The sequence below is a fragment of the Aegilops tauschii genome, chromosome 2 (assembly GCF_002575655.3).
Source record: "Aegilops tauschii subsp. strangulata cultivar AL8/78 chromosome 2, Aet v6.0, whole genome shotgun sequence".
NCBI lineage: Eukaryota > Viridiplantae > Streptophyta > Magnoliopsida > Poales > Poaceae > Aegilops > Aegilops tauschii.
Window position 1 is genome coordinate 288,985,810 of NC_053036.3, and position 13,423 is coordinate 288,999,232.

Consider the following 13,423-nt stretch of genomic DNA (forward strand, 5'->3'; position numbering starts at 1 on the left):
GGGAAAACCTCCCTTGCCGGGCAGGCGAGCCTGGCGGGGTTGGGGTTACCCCGGAAGTAAGCCTCCAGATCGTCCCGGTAGTCCTGCCGGGGCTTGCGGAGGCAAACTACTCCACCGCACCACCTCACAGCGACGCACGTCATCGATCAGTGCGGTGTCAAGCCCCTGAGTGACTAAGTGGCTACTTCCTGCCACATGGTAACCACTTCCTACAGAAAACACCTCCAAATGACACCCGTCCTGAGACGTGTCAAGCAAGCAGGCGCGAAGCTGGCAAAACAGCTCGGCAAGGCTTGTCGGGCACGCTGTGATGTGACACTGAGCGGCGCATTTAATGCACTATGTCCGCCTGCAGAGTTAGGTATGATAGCACTGTTTGCTATCTAATCATTATGTATAGACTGATTGGCCACTGTGGTGACCCCTTTATCTATAAAAGGAGGCCCATGGCAACCGTAGAGAGGATTCAGACCCTCACATATTCATATGCGCGTAGCCACTCTCGTCCCGAGGCTACCCTGCTGGGCAAGAGCGCCGCGTTCTCCACCATCAATCCACCAAAGCAGGAGTAGGGTTTTATGACTCACGGCGGCCTGAACCTGGGTAAAACTGCCCATGTGATCTCTGCCGTGTTGTGTTACACGCTCCTCCGCTCTTTGTATGACGTGCCCATCCCCCCACTGAACCGAAAGGGGCTCATGGCCCCATAGGTGGCCATGGTCTCCCATGACACCCCCCTACCTAGGGCGCACCTGGCAAGCTTGTGGCCACCATGTAGCTCGGTTAGTGCCCTTATTTTCCCGCAAGAAAGGTAATATCCTGGAGAATATTCCCTCAAAATTTCAGCCCAATCGAATTTACGGATCTCTGGGAATTTAAGAAATGATGAAGGGCCAGAAAACGGGCTCGCGAAACAGAAGACAAACAGATAGATAGATCCAATCTTGGAGGGGCTCCCGCCCCTCCGCTACCATGGAGGCCATGGACCAGAGGGTAAGCCCTCCTCCCATCTAGGGGGAGTTCAAGGAAGAAGAAGGAGGAGGAGGAGGAGGAGGGGGGCTCTCTCACCCTCTCTCCCGGTGGCGCTGGAGTGCCACCGGGGCAAGGATCGTGACGGCGATCTACATCAACAACCTCGCTACCATCAACACCAACTTTCTCCCCCTCTATGTAGTGATGTAACACCTCTTCTCCCCGTTGTAATCTCTACTTAAACATGGTGCTCAATGCTATATATATTATTATCTAATGATATGTGGCTATCCTATGATGTTTAAGCAGATCCATTTTCTCCTATGGGTTGATTGATGATCGTGATTGGTTTGAATTGTATGTTTTATTTTGGTGTTGTCCTATGGTGCCCTCCGTGTCGTGCAAGCGTGTGGGATCCTCGCTATGGGGTGTTGCAATATGTTCATGATTCTCTTATAGTGGGTGGCTATAGTGACAAAAGCTTACACCTAAGTAAGGGGGTTGTTGCGTATGGGAGTAAAGAGGACTTGATACTTAATGTTATGGTTGGGTTTTATGAGGGAGTCCTGGACTAAGGGGCCCTCGGGTGTCCAGCCTGTTATCCGTGGGCCGGACTGATGGGCTGTGAAGACATGAAGACCGAAGATTGTACCCGGGTCTGGATTGGACTCTACTTGGCGTGGAGGGCAAGCTTGGCAACCGACTATGTAGATTGCCTCTGATGTAACCGACTCCATGTAACCCTAGATCTCTCCGGTGTCTATATAAACCGGGGAGCGTAGTCCGGATGGGGATACTCATTACCATATTCACATAGGCTAGACTTCTAGGGTTTAGCCATTACGATCTCGTGGTAGATCAACTCTTGTTACACTCATATTCATCAAGATCAATCAAGCGGGAAGTAGGGTATTACCTCCATAGAGAGGGCCCGAACCTGGGTAAACATCGTGTCCCCCGTCTCCTGTTACCATCGATCCTAGACGCACAGTTCGGGACCCCCTACCCGAGATCCGCCGGTTTTGACACCGACATTGGTGCTTTCATTGAGAGTTCTACTGTGTCGTTGCCAAGAGGGTTGATGGCTCGCCTTGTTCTCAAGGATAATGTCATCTCCGGAGGAGCCCTGGCCCCAGGCCAAACCCTCCGGCTGGGCGGCTTCGTCATGACCGCCGGGTCGGCCCTTAAGCCGATGATGACCTCTCAAGTCATCGAAAATCGCCTCCGCGTTGATCCCGAATACTCTGCTCGGATGGATCCAACGGAGTTATCATCGTTGAACGAACTCCTGGATCGCATGGCCGCCTTGGGAGTCGCTACAGGCTACGATCGGGTTGGGCTTAAACCCGACCAGAGAGAAATTAAAACTCCACCGATCACCCACCAGATAGCGGTAGTCGAGGAGCGGAGCAACTCTTCTACTATATTGAAGACGAACTATGTTCGGATCTCCGATCTTGAAGGGCCGGATATTCTCCGGCAGAAAGGCATGTCCCGTCCTCCGAACATGGAGTCGGACGATGAGCCTAAAAAATCAGTCGATATCCCAGAGCCCGAACTGACAGGTTCGGTAGATCTTCAAACTCCGGATCCAAACTCGGGTCAGGGTTCGGATTTCGTTCCACCCACCCACCCGAACATAGATGCTCTCATGAGCATCAAACAACAGTCTCAGGAAAAGGTCCACCACTTCTGGGCCAGATTCCTCCTTGTTAAAAATAAGGTAAAAGATTGTCGCGACGAAGACGCGATAGCAGCATTCTGCAACAACTGCGCGGACGAAGGTATCCTCAATGCCATCAATCACCACCGCATACTAAATTTGGCTGACTTATCAACTATCGCACAAAAGTACAGCGCGATGGAAAGCGCTTGGAAAAATCAGGCAGCTCGCTGGGAACCATCGGTCCTAACCCAACTCATCCTACAGGCGAAGAGGACGCACCCCCGTGGCACGCCCAGCCGAACAGTCAAAAAACATAAACCCATTACGCTGCACGGCACTGTTCTGGAAGGATGGCTCAATGGCCCATGCAAAATACACACGACGCCGGATATCGTGGAAACCCACAGCCTTAGAGAATGTTGGATACTTCGGCAGGTAGCCAAGAGCGGCGAGGACATCCTTATCAAGGACACCCCAGAACAGCACCCTCCAACAAACGACGACACTAGAGTATTGACAGTCTTCGAGACATTCACTTCAAACAATAAGCGTAAAAGGGCACTGCGCGATCTCGCCGAAGTTTGCCAGGTCGCCGCAATTGACCCCTGGAACGACACGGCCATAACCTTTAGCGCCAGTGACGAACCTAAATACAGAACAGTCCGAGTGCCAGCTGCATTAGTCCTCAGTCCCATCGTGGATGGTTTTCGACTTACAAAAGTCCTCATGGACGGCAGCAGCGGACTAAACCTCATTTACAAGGACACGCTCCACAAGATGGAAATAGACAGGAGCCGCATCGAGAAAAGCAGCACAACCTTTCGAGGCATCATTCCCAGTCGGGAAGCGCGCTGTGAGGGAAAAATTACACTTGATGTGGTATTCGGCACGCCCGAGAATTATCGGTCCGAAGAAATAACTTTCCAGGTGGCCCCTTTCAACAGTGGATACCACGCCCTGTTAGGGCGAGAGGCCTTCATGCGCTTTCAAGCCATACCCCATTATGGGTATATGAAGCTAAAAATACCTAGGCCTAATGGAATAATGACCCTCGTCAGCGATCCGGATATAGCACTCCGCGCCGAGAACAAAACCACATCCTTGGCCCTCGAGGCATTATCCGAGGCCCTTGCGGCTGAAGAACTAACCGCACTATGCTCCACTATGGATAGAGACGATGTCATCCTGGACAAACGACCCAAATCTACTTCTTTCAAGCCAGCAGAAGAAACGGTCAAATTTCAGGTCCATCCAACAGACCCGAAGAAGACAACCTCTATCGGAGCGCAACTCATCCCCACAGCCGACGCCGCACTGCGGGACTTCTTGCACGAAAACTGGGATATATTCGCCTGGCACCCCTCAGATATGCCAGGAATCCCACGCGAGTTGGCCGAACACAGCCTCAATATACTAAAGGGATATAAGCCGGTCAAACAAACACTGCAGCGCTTTTCCGAACCCAAATGACAAGCTATGGGGGAGGAGCTAGCCAAACTCATCGAGGCCGGATTCATCAAAGAATTAAACATCCGGACTGGCTGGCAAACTTGGTAATGGTACCAAAGAAGGATAAATCCTGGCGCCTATGCGTCGACTTCAAAGACCTTAACAAGGCTTTCCCTAAGGATCCCTTCCCCCTTCCTCGCATTGATCAAATCATTGACGCTACCGCAGGACACGACTCGCTGTGCTACCTTGATGCATATTCCGGATACCATCACATCAAAATGAAGGAGTCCGATCAAGCCGCAACAGCATTCATTACACCATAAGGGCCGTTTTGCTTCAACACCATGCCTTTCGGGCTCAAGAACGCCGGCGCCACCTACCAGCGCATGATTCAAACATGCCTCGAGAAATAGATCGGCAAGACAGTGGAGGCCTACATGGACGACGTCGTCATCAAAACTAGACACATTGAAACACTAATAGACGACTTGCGTCTCACATTCGACAACCTCTGCACATACGACATCAAGCTTAACCCGGAAAAGTGTGTCTTCCGTGTCCCCGCCGGTAAACTACTGGGCTTCATCGTTTCCAATAGAGGAATTGAAGCAAATGCAGCCAAAATCCGAGCTCTGTCACAATTGGCCACGCCAACCGAACTCAAACAGGTCCAAAAACTCGATGGGTGCGTGGCAGCTTTAAGCCGCTTTATCTCCAGGTTGGGGGAAAAGGCGCTGCCCCTTTATCGCCTTCTACGGCGCACCGATAACTTCGAGTGGACAGACACGGCGACAGCCGGACTGGAAGAAATAAAAGCCCTTTTGGAAAGCAACCCAATCCTGGCCGCGCCAAACGTCGGCGAACCAATGCTCCTATATATATCGGCAACACCAGGTGGTGAGCGTCGTACTCGTCGTCGAGCGAGAACAGGACGGACACAAATTTCCGCTCCAAAAGCCGGTATACTATGTATCCACCGTCCTCACACCATGCAAATCCCGGTACCCTCACTATCAAAAGATAGCATATGCAGTCTTCATGGCATCTCGGAAATTGCGACACTACTTTCAGGAGTGCTCGATCACGGTGGCTTCCGAAGTGCCCCTCAATGATATAATCAACAACCGGGATACAACAGGCCGGATTGCCAAATGGGCCATTGAGCTCCTGCCATTCGACATCACGTACAAACCACGTCGAGCCATCAAATCCCAAGTACTGGCTGACTTCGTCGCTGAATGGACAGAGGCCGAACTCCCTAAAGAGTACGGCGCGTATTCCAACTGGGTTATGCATTTTGACGGCTCCAAAATGTTGGCAGGGCTAGGGGCGGGCGTCGTATTAACATCCCCCACAGGAGATATTGTCCAGTACGTACTCCAAATATTATACATAGACTCCAACAACGCAGCCGAATACGAGGCCTTGCTACATGGCCTTCAGATGGCCGTATCAATGGGCATACAATGCCTGGAGGTACGCGGGGACTCAAACCTCGCAATATCCCAAATTAATGGAGACTTTGATGCCAAAGATCCAAAGATGGCAGCTTATCGCAATGCCATCTTAAAGATGCCGGCTCGGTTCGAGGGGCTCAAATTTCATCACGTCGCCCGCGAAAGTAATCAGGCGACAGACGTCCTTGCTCGCATCGGCGCTAAGCGCGACCCCGTCCCACCTAACATCTTCCTTGAAAGGCTCTTTAAGCCATCAGTGGTGTGGCAAGGGGAAGTCAGCAACGACAGTCCCATTCCGAACACAAACATAGATAGCGAACACGCCGATATCATCGGAGGCTCAGCCACCGAAATAACACCATCGGCCCACCTCATCATGGAAGTAATTGCCCCGTGGACCGAACCATTCTTGGCCTACTTTAATAGGAAGGAGCTCCCAGAAGATCAGAACGAGGCTCGCCGCAATGTCCGGCGTTCGAAGGCCTATAAAGTTCACGAAGGGGAGCTCTACAAGAAAAGCACTACCGGAGTCCTTCAAAGGTGTATATCCGAGGAGGAGGGGCGGCAACTCTTGGCAGAAATTCACGCCGGTCTCGGTGGGCACCACGCCGCAGCCCGGACACTTGTCAGCAAGGCCTTCCGGACAGGATTTTATTGGCCTACGGCCCGGGCAGACGCACAGGACCTCGTCCAGCGCTGCGTTTGATGCGAACTCTTCGCCAACCAAAGCCATATGCCCCCAACCGCCCTACAAACAATCCCCATTACATGGCCCTTTGCGGTCTGGGACTTGGACATGGTTGGACACCTTAAAGGGGGAAGCCATAAGAAAAAATATCGGCTGGTCATGGTGGACAAATTCACCAAGTGGATAGAGGCTAGACCAGTTAAAACGGCCAAGTCCGGACCAGTGATTGCATTTATATCCGATGTGGTGCACCGTTATGGTGACCCGGACAGCATCATCATTGATAACGGTTCCAATTTCACAGCCGATGAGGTGAAAACCTGGTGTGCTAATCTGGGTATTATGCTCGATTACGCCTCTGTCTACCACCCGCAAACAAACGGTCAAGTCGAGCGAGCCAATGGTCTTATTATGAGCAGCATCAAACCCAGGCTAGTGCGGTCTTTGAAAGAATCAGACAAGCACTGGGTCGAGGAGCTCGACTCCGTACTCTGGGGGCTGCGGACCACGCCCAACCGTACTATCGGATACACACCTTTCTTCATGGTCTACGGTGCAAAGGCTATATTGCCCTGCGATATTATACATGACTCACCTCGAGTGCGTATGTACGAAGAGAAAGAGGCCGAGTTGGATTGGCAGGACAGCCTAGACGCCCTGGAGGAGGAACGCGACGTCGCCAAAGCCTGTTCAGCATTTTATCAATAGCAGGCTCGAAGATATCAAAGCAGAGAAGTACGGGCCAAGACTTGCAACGTTGGCGAACTCGTTCTACGCTTGCCGGAGAAGAAAAAGGACAAACTCAATCCCAAATGGGAGGGTCCCTTCATAATTGACGAAGTTCTTACCGAAGGAGCGTACCGTCTTTGTGACGCATCAGAGAATCGCCTAGAGCCAAACCCCTGGAACACGGCCAGACTCCGAAGGTTCTATGCCTAGCGCCGAACTCTTTGTTAGTCTCCTTCTCCCCTATAGTTTCCATGACGTTTTCTTTATCTTTTACACATTTTTTCGCTTTAAAGCTCTCATTCGGCTTGACCGAACACTGCTGACGTACACATCTTTATATACGTATGCCCATTATACCTGGGGGCTTCTGTAACAGAAGCTTGTTAATATTATTTTCCGAGCGTCAAGCTCATCACACATATGCGTTTTTCCCGTATGTCTTTTCTTCACCATTATATGCATCGATATGACTTAAGTTTTGGCCAAGCTGGGTTGCCTGGCTCCTGTGCTTACCCCTACATTCCCGATTGTTCGACTAGGTGGTAAAGGGAGCACCTCTGCGATTGTTACCGCCGGGTCATCTGGATGTGTACCTCAGACTGGGTGAAGCCGAAAGCTAGCGTTCTTAAAGGAATATTCGATCGGTGGATGAAAAATGTTTTTTGCACTCACTCTATTATAAACCCCCAGAAGCTATACACACTGTGCTTTTCACATCACAATTAGGACATGTACACTAATGCATGCACACCCAGGGAAAGGAACCCTTAACGGAACTATTCTCTCTGGAAGATGTTTCTTACTATTTCAATGTAATATAACATAACTAGTAGAATACAACTTGTCTGTTCAAGCAACTATGACCCCTACGCCTAGCTTTCCAGGCATACCCCGGTCTATTCGGCCGCGAGGGTATTCGAAAACACTACGCACCATCGAGTCTGGAGGTTGAAGTGAAAAGGTCTGCCATGACAAATGCTATACAATTCAGCTAGAATTACATAGGGTAAGGAAAGTACATAGTCACTTGGACTCAAACACTTCCTTCTCTATACCGTCCAATAGGCAGTTTAACTTACAATCCTGTTGGGAATATTTGGCGGCCACCTCTACTTGGTCATACACTAAACTATAGGAATTTCTTCCCCATTCGACCCTAGCGGTCCAACCCGAGCCATGTGATTGGGATCAAGCTTGGTATACTGAGTTTTCACCATGGCCCAAGCCTCTCGCGCACCCTCTCGACAGGCCGATATCTTCCATAGTCAGATACGCCGCCGCGCTCCTTTGAACAGCTCTACAAGCTCCTCCATACTTCCTGGAGAGGAGACGGATGGCCCTAGAGCCTTGGCAACACTCTGCATCGCCAGCCGAGCATGTTCGTGCACTCGCGATAGCCCTTGCAGCAGATGACTTGATGATCCGGACACCTCCTCTTCAGGACGGCCCGTCAATATACCTACAATCATAACTATATCAGTTCCACCTTTCTGCGAACTACTTCAAAAATAGTTCAGACACATACTGAATATGCCTCCCCGCAGCTTCTTGCTCTCCTTCACGGAATCGGCTAGCTGGGCCCGCACATCTTTCAACTCTTCACCCAACATAGTGTTGGAATCATGTAGCTTGTTTTTCTCGTCCCTAACGCGGGTCAGCACACGCTCGCCTGCGGCGTGTTGCCTCTTTGCCTCTCTTTCTCCCTCTTGGGCGATCTTCAACTTCTTTTCAAGTTGATTAGGCGACCCTATTATGCGATCAGTGACAATATTAGCACAGTTGGTATACAATTATTGTTCCTCGATGGAGGGGAACGTTACCAGTAGACAACTTCTTGAAGTTTTCCAGTTCGGTGGTAGCAGCATTTAGCTGCGCCCGACACTGTTCCAGCTCTTGGGTTAGCAGGTTGTTCTTCTCTGTAAGAACCTGGTGATACAACGATCCTTAAATCAGTTGTACCAACTGCTTTCAGTCTCGGGGGCTACTGGCATATGGCTATCCTATTCGGCCAAAGAAAACTTACCCGCACGTCTGTTAAATGCTGCTTTGTGGCTCTACTAAGCCCGTTTCGAGCAGCCCGGATGTATGCATCGCCGAGCTGAAGGCATTGAATGCCTCCACTGGGAACTCAGGGTCTCGTGAAACAGCCCTATAGCGCCGATGATCCATGGCGCTCTCCACTTCCGAGTTGGTAACGGACATATTCTCCGAACCCTCGGCTGAAGGACAGTTCGACACTGTTCCTATATCAGCTTCCGCCTCTCCAACGGGGTCTAAATCTCAGGCGCTGGGAGTACGGCTGGCCGGACCCTCGGACTTAGTCCGGTGAACCTTTTTCCTGGTATCAAACAAACGTACAAGTTACAGTTGGATGTGACTACTAAAGTATACCTTCAAATCCTTACCTCTTTGACGAGGGACCAGTCGTGTCTTCACCGACCTTCCTCTTGGAAGCCTTGCTCGGCGCCGGAGCCGCTCTCTTTGGAGCCGCCCCCGGAGTAGCGTGACGCGCTGAACGCCTCCCCTGTGGAGCACGAGGCAGTGCGAGGAAGCTCTTTCGAGTGGGATTTTCTCTTGATGACTTACGTGGGAAGCAGGAAGAAGACCAAGGTAATCAGCGATAATGGCCACTTTCGTGCCATCGTAGCTCGCCTGGTAAAACACCCCTTCCGCGAGTACCACGAATATACCCGGATCTTCTTCGAACCCAGGATCCAGCTCCCGGTTGTGGTTCTCAGGCTGTGGGGCGGCGCTGTGAAACCCCTCGGTGATTTTTCGCCAATGCTTTCATAAGCAGATTAAAAATTTATCAAAGGTAATCCAGGAGGTGGAATGAGTAGAACAGAAGGATTGGGGCTTACCCAACTGGGAGGATTATACATAGAATATCCATCTCTGCGATTGATGCAAAGAAATTCCTCTTCCCCCCCTTTGAACAGCTCGGCCGGTATCTTGGCTAGAGCGGCACGGGTGTCCGGACCTTTCCGACCATAGCGGGAGGCGTCGTCCTCCTTGTTGTAGTGCCACATCGGGAGCCCTCTATATTGAAGCAGCTGAACCCCTCACACTATGGAGATCGCCACTACCTCAACCATTGTTAATCCGGACTGGGCGAGCGTCTTTATCTTGCCCAGGAGCTGACGAACCTCCGCACTGTCATCCTCTTTGAGGCTCCGCGGACGCCAACTATGGCATTTCTTTAGCGGGACGCTTGCAAACTCAGGGATACCCTTTCGAACTGGTTCAGGAAGTGCGACGTCCTCGATGTAGAACCATTCGGAAGGCCATTCATTTGCTGCCCTCCTTGGTGTGCCAGACAGGTATTCGGTGTCGGCGATGCGCCACACTTCGGCTCCGCCCACTTCAAATATAGACCCCTCGAGGTTGCGCGGGACAAGACAGAACAATTTTCTCCACAGTTCGAAATGGGCCTCAACACCCAGAAATAACTCGCACAGAGCAACGTAACCTGCGATGTGCAGGATAGAGGTAGGAGTGAAGTTGTGCAGCTGGAGGCCATAATATTCCAGAAGCCCTCGGAGGAACGGATGGACGGGAAATCCAACGCCTCTTAGCAGGTAGGGGACGAAGCACACTCGCTCCCCGCGGATGAATTTGGGAAGTCCTCCGCCTGAGTCACGCCATTGAAGGAGGCCGACCCTGCTCGGAGAGGGACCAGATCCGCGTGAGGAAGAAATCCCTGCGTTTGCAACTTTGCTAGTTGACTATGAGTCACAAAGCACTTCTCCCACTCGCTTCTCTTTGGGCTGGAGCGGGAGGAGGAGCTGGGAATGCTAGCCATGATGGAATGGTTTCTCCTGGCAGTCTTCGGGGATTTTCTCGGCGTAGTGTTGCCTGGATCTAAGATCCAGTACCTTTAAATAGGCATCCTGCCTTGTGTGGACGGGGTGTTATTCGCAAAAATACCTTGACTTTCCGCATTCGCTCGACACGTGGAAGACGGAGTTATTAACGCATAGAAGCCGAGGGGAGCGATATTGGATCAACGGACGAATATATTACTTGAAGAAGGAACCCGCCTTGCAACACCAAAGACAATCTGCGCGTCGAACACCTCGTCGTTAAAGCCTGGTTCGTGGGCTACTGAGGGAGTCCTAGACTAAGGGGTCCTCGGGCGTCCGGCCTGTTATCTGTGGGCCGGACTGATGGTCTGTGAAGACATGAAGACCGAAGATTGTACCCGTGTCTGGATGGGACTCTACTTGGCGTGGAGGGCAAGCTTGGCAACCGACTATGTAGATTGCCTCTGATGTAACCGACTCCATGTAACCCTAGATCTCTACGGTGTCTATATAAACCGGAGAGCGTAGTCCGGATGGGGATACTCATTACCATATTCACATAGGCTAGACTTCTAGGGTTTAGCCATTACGATCTCGTGGTAGATCAACTCTTGTAACACTCATATTCATCAAGATCAATCAAGCAGGAAGTAGGGTATTACCTCCATAGAGAGGGCCCGAACCTGGGTAAACATCGTGTCCCCCCTCTCCTGTTACCATCGATCCTAGACGCACAGTTCGGGACCCCCTACCCGAGATCCGCCGGTTTTGACACCGACATTTTACCTTAATGATCTTTAGTAGTTGCGGATGCTTGCTAAAGTTCCAATCATAAGTGCATATGATCCAAGTACAGAAACTATGTTAGCTCATGCCCCTCTCTCATATAAAATTGCAATAATGATTACTGGTCTAGTTATCGATTGCCTAGGGACCAAGAACTTTCTTGTGACAAAAGGATTTCTACTAATCAACTAACTTTTATTATATCACAAATTACTCGTGGTTTTATTCTTGCTAAGTACATCTAGTTTTATTCTTGCTAAGTACATCTAGTTTTATTCTTGCAAACTTATCCCTACACCTACAAAATAGTTTCACACTTGTTTTAGGTAAAGCGAACGTTAAGTGTGCGTAGAGTTGTATCGATGGTCGGTAGAACTTGAGGGGAATATAAATTCTACCTTTAGCTCCTCGTTGGGTTCGACACTCTTATTTATTGAAGAAGTTATAATTGATCCCCTATACTTGTGGGTTATCAGGTCACTACCAGTGGGTCCCACGGGCCCTGTTGACCCCATTGACGCGGTCAACATGCTGATTGGGCAACCCCAGTCACTGACCTATAGGCCCCACCAAATTAATTAACTAATTTGCTAATTTAATTAATTTGTCTAAGTAATATGTCATTGACAGGTGGGTCCTACCCCCTAATTAATCAAAGATTAAATTTAAACAGATAAATTATCCCAAGACACTCACATGTGGGGTCCCTCCATTGTTTAGTGGATAAGCCTGACCGAGTCAGCCTGCTGACTGGGCAGCTGGCCCATTGGCCAGCCTCTGCTGACTGGGTTGTTGACCCAGTCAACAGGGCCCACTGTCAGCCCCTGTTGCAATTGGTTGGGTACACTTTTGGGTGTATCTAGCATTTAGTCATTTAATTTCGAATTAAATTGAATTCTAAAAATTGCAAAAAATCCATTAAACTTTAAAAATTCATATAAATTCAATTGTAGATCAGATGAAACTATAATTTATATATGAAAAATGATCAGAAAAATAAGACGAATCTGTTTGTGCTATCCACATACCTGTCACATGTCTCTAACACCACAAACAAGGAACCTTACCCTTCGGATCGCGTGTCTGATAACTGCCTAAAGCCGGGAAAATATTCCCAGATATTTTCTCGATCCATCAATAAAGCTTAGCACTACATTAGGTCACCTCTAGCACAACATATTGCCTTGTCATGCATTGTGATATATTTGATTACTTCATATTTACTGTTTCTCCCCCTCTTCTCTCCAGTAGACACCGAGATTGACGCTGCTCCCGAGTACGACTACGCTCTTGACATTCAGCCACTTGCAGCAGAGCTTCCAGGCAAGAAAAAACCCCTTGATCATTCCTATATCGCCCATTCTTTCTCTCTCATGCTTGCATTAGATTTTGCTACTGTTGTTCGATATCTCCTATTCTGATGCATAGCCTGCTTTTGTGACCTGTTGCTGTTACTTTACCTGTTATCCTATATGCTTAGTATAGGTTGGTTAGTGATCCATCAGAGACCTCACCCTTGTCCGTGTTGCCATGCTGTACTAGCAGTGATACAATGCATGTGATCAAGGTGAAGAGAGCGAACACACACCAGCAACCCCCCTTAGTTGTAAAACTCTGCAGAGCTACTATCGAGTGCTAAGGGTGATGTCTCGTATCCCACTTAAGATGATATCTATGTAGTGCAACACATCAAGTGTGGTTAACCGAGGGGGATTCCTCACTCACCACTGTAGTTGTTGACTCTATCGTGCAACACCTCAAGCGTGAACCTACCGAGGGTGCTCCTCCAAGTTCACCTTGACACTTCACCTCAAGTGTGAACCTACCAAGGGTGATTCTTCTGGGTTCACCTTGATGGTAAGGACACACT